This window comes from Nansenia antarctica (assembly GCF_963989245.1).
Source record: "Nansenia antarctica genome assembly, chromosome: 20".
NCBI classification, from domain to species: Eukaryota; Metazoa; Chordata; class Actinopteri; order Argentiniformes; family Microstomatidae; genus Nansenia; species Nansenia antarctica.
The window spans coordinates 3,337,390-3,342,389 of NC_137693.1; positions in this window are offsets into that span (position 1 = coordinate 3,337,390).

A 5,000-nucleotide genomic window follows, 5' to 3' on the forward strand; every position below is an offset into this window, starting at 1 on the left:
TTTAAATGCCAGCCTGTCCACTGAATCGTCCCCTAAATGAGCTCTATGCACCGTGGAAGCGTAGCTGTTCTGGTCTGCTGGGTTTCTGTCTATACCTGGGCTCAGTGGAGGAGTGTGTGTGTGTGTGTGTGTGCGTGTGTGTGTGTGTGTGTGTGTGTATGTACGTGTGTGGAAAAGGACTCTGGCCTAACAGGAGACCCCAGCTGTGGACTTGCCACACTGTGGACAGACAGACAGACAGACAGACAGACAGACAGACAGACACACACACACACACACACACACACACACAGACAGACAGACAGACAGACAGACAGGCAGACAGACAGACAGGCAGACACATCCATTACTGGCCTCAGATCTTAGGGAGGGGTTATGTAGTGGCCAAGCACATCATTGTCAATACTGGATGGGGAACATAGGGGAAAAACAGATTGATTGCTTCCGTTATGTTGTGGAATATGGAGTTGTGTGCGATGATGAGTGTGTTAGGTTTGAGGATGATAGGTCTCTGGGGTGGGGCTGCTCCTCGGTGAGTAGACACAGTGCTGGACCAGCCTTGTATAGAACCTACCATTAACATTGTGTATTGATCATTTTAAGCTTTTAATGCACTTCTGCATGGCCAAATGACCGGAACCATCCGCTATTGTATCGCCTCGAACAATTTGTTTAAGATGAATATTTTAGTCAGTGATCATAATCCTTTTAAGGGGCGGTTTCACAGACAAGGCTTAAGCCTAATCCTAGACTAAAAAGCATCTTCAATGGAGATTTTATATATATTTTTATTATATATTATGTTTTATATTTTATATTATGTTACGGTACATGTGGGAATACGGTACATGTGGGAAAACTAGGGTTAGGGTTAGGGGTAGGGTTAGGTGTAGGGTTAGGGTTAGGGTTAGGGTTAGGTGTAGGGTTAGGGTTAGGGTTAGGGTTAGGGTTAGGGTTAGGGGTAGGGTTAGGGTTAGGGTTAGGGTTAGACATGCCAGCATGTACCTAACCCTAAGTCAATGTTTTATGCTGCCATGTCCCCGGGAAATGCCGACATAAACCGTATTCCCACATGTACCGTAACATATATATATCATGTGATTTAGTCCAGGACTAGGCCTAAGCCTTGTCTGTGAAACCGGCCCTAAGTGTCCTGGCATGGTTCAGTTGCTGTGTCACGACAGGGTGAAGTCCATGGTCCATGGTCCATAGCCTACTTCAACCATCTCCATGATATCAGTGTTTCAGTCCTGGCGTGATCTTTTTAATTTGCTCTCTCTCTGATTTGGCACCGTTAAAGGTGTTGAAATGAATATGGGACACAACCACAGACATTCTTACCAACTGGCTCTCAGATCCCTACCCTACCAGGTTCCAGCAGAACATTTGGTGCATTAAATTAAATTCAAATCAATCCAGAATCCGAGATGAATTACTCCCAATGAGAGGAAGTATACAAGAGGCTTTTGCACCGAAGGTAACAATAAACTGCTGATTGACAGAGTTGGGGTTTTAAGTGGCCACAAAGCGTTGCCCAATTTCTTGTGATTTTCCCAAATCTATTTAGGTAATCTCTGTTCAGACCTCCCCTTCCCCTGTGTCTCCAGCCAAACCGATTGTGAGACAGACAGGCAGGTAGGAAGATGGACATACAGACAGAGAGACAGAGACATTTCCATTTCCATTTTTGGCATTTAGCAGACGCCTTATTCCAAAGTGACTTACAATCGATACAGACAGACATATGTACAGACTGAGAGACAGAGACCTTCATGGTTCACTGCTTCTATCTAGAGGGAACAGTTGTGTGTGTGTGTGTGTGTGTGTAGGTGTGTGTGTGTGTAGGTGGATATAAGCCAGACTATGTGCCAGTCTATTGCAATGGAGCTATGTCAACACATACGCACACACACACACACACACACACACACAAACACACACACACACACACACACACACACACACACACACAAACCATAACATAAACAAACAACCACACACCGTCACACAGACATTTCACCCTGCATCTGTTTATGAGGATTAAGCAATGTGCAGCCAATGAAAATCCACACACACACATTTTACAGACGAGAGCTAACATTTGAATATTCAGATTGCGTATTATATTCATGTCAAACGTGCGCACGAGAGGAGCTAAACCGGTGTTGAAGGTACACTGTAGTCCAAATTCCATATCAAAGCGTGGATCCAAGCGTTGCTATGATTGAACAGATTTCAGATTAGAGTGCAACTTGTGAGCCCTTTGTACTGTTGCACTTTGTGGCCACTCATTTATCCTAGTACTGCTCTCTCTCTCACACACACACACACACACACACACACACACACACACACACACACACACACACACACACACACACACACACACACACACACACACACACACACACACACACACACACACACACACACACACACACACACACACACACACACACACACACACACACACACACACACACACACACACACACACACACACACACACACACACACACACACACACACACACACACACACACACACACACACACACACACACAAACACACACACACACACACACACACACACACACACACACACACACACACACACACACACACACACACACACACACACACACACACACACACACACATGTACCAGCTCTAAGTGCCCAATAATCTTCCCTGAGGCTGCCCAAAGTGTGCCAGCCCATCTTCTACTGTACCTCTTACCACACTGCCATACGTCATTTGGTCTCTCTCTCTCTCTCTCTCTCTCTCTCTCTCTCTCTCTCTCTCTCTCTCTCTCTCTCTCCCTCCCTCCCATCTCTCACCAATTCCAACGGTTCCCTCTCCTCCTTTTTTCCCCTCCTCCTCTCCTCCCATTCATCGTCAAGTTGTTTTATAATGGGCCTCATCATTTAGAATTGAGCTGTGCAAGGACATGGTCTCTGCTTGCTAAGTGACCAGCACTCTGCCAAACAGATGTTAAAAGATAAAGTGTTCTTGTGTGTGTGTGTGTGTGTGTGTGTGTGTGTGTGTGTGTGTTTCTACAGGCGTGTCCAGGGCTAGTCTGCCAAACTGATGCTAGAGAGACCACATGGGAGTGTGTGTGTGTGTGTGTGTGTGTGTGTGTGTGTGTGTGTGTGTGTGTGTGTGTGTGTGTGTGTGTGTGTGTGTGTGTGTTGAGAGAGAGACAGAGAGACAGGTCTTTGATAGGTGTCCAGTGTTGGTCCATCAAAGGGATGCTAAAATAGAAAACTGTGACTAACATTACACACAGCAAGAGAGGGGGGCAGTGAGGGAGTCTACATAAAACACTGTTAGGATGTTGTACTGTCTGTGCTGGCATTTGGATGGAGCCTGACCGAGTTCTTACATACTCACTTGTGTTTGCACCCGCAGGAAGGCAGGCAGCGAGGAAGGGAGATGTGGGGAAAAAGGGAAGGAGAGAGACAAAGGCAGAAGGGAGGGGTAAAAAGAAGTCCAAAAGGAAGACACAAACAGCATCAATGAATGAGCAGTGTGTCTGGTGTCCTGGTGGAGAGTTCACGGATAGTTGTGTTGCTTTCAAAAACAAACTAACTTCTAGAGGAAATCATTCGACTTGAATCTTTCAGCTCTTACATTTTAAGAAGCTGATGATAATGACTGAGGATAAAATGGAGATATGGGACATGGGTTTAAAAGTACCATTGAACTGTACAAAGTAGAATGTTCTTCATTGCTGCTCCTAAAATAGTGTTTGTTTTTATCTTTAATTGCCACGGCATGCTGGCTATGTATTGCTATCAACAAGACACTTGTCTTGTGACATTATACGAGCAACAACACATCCAAGACGAGACATGTTATCTGACCTTGAATGTATGTCTCTCTCTCTCTCTCTCTCTCTCTCTCTCTCTCTCTCTCTCTCTCTCTCTCTCTCTCTCTCTCTCACACACACACACACACACACACACACACACACACACACACACACACACACACACACACACACACACCACAAGCTCCCCTGTATCTTTCCCTGTCATATTTTCATGTTAGACAAAGTAGGCTACTAAGTAAGCTACTGCATGTTCTCAGACGTTATTCTTCTTCATTCATTAATACGATGGATTAACTGTCTCATTCACAGCTAGAACAACAGCTAAGAGCAAGAACCGCTAGATAATAGCACTATGGAGGATACATTCTTTTCTGAATAGCGTTGTCATCGGTGTGATTATAGTCTTGTGTTTCCAGCAGCTCTGACTTGGCTATCATGCTTCACATAGATCATGATGCAGTGTTTCAGTGAGTGTGTGTGTGTACCGTCACCTTGCCACTCTGTGACAGATGTGAGACAGGCTGTCAGGCGGTTCACTCTTATTCCCTGTGACAACTCTTTTAATTTCAGCTGTAGCCGGTAAGGCAGGTGGGCATGTCACTTTGTTCTGGGGTTGGCACTGAGTTACATTCTATAGTTAACTGTTTTCAAAGGTCCTATTGTCCATTCTCTAGCACCAGCTGCTTAAATCATGATGTTACATATCTTATCAGTTTTCCTGTTTGTTATCAGTAATGTAGCCTACGAACACATATGACCAATTGTAAGAGCAAGGGAATGAGGGAGTTACTGTCTGCCTGGAAAGGCGTCTGAGGGCCTTGAAGCCAGGTGTAGCAGGATACTCCTTTTTCAGCTCTCACGTCAAACACAACACTCAATTCCTAGATTTAGAACATTCTAATAGGCCATTCAGCTCTGAAGAAGACCACCTTATTCTGAGACCGCCTCAGGTTAAGGTGCAACTCTGTACTACACGTGTCATTTTCAATAAATAGACCACTTATGCAATAGAATACATCTCTCCTCTTCCTTGGAGCAGTCAACAAAAGAACCGATTCTGATTTTATTCTAACAAAACATAGAAACTTAGAGATGTAACATACACACACACACACACACACACACACACACACACACACACACACACACAAAAGGCTACTCGCTA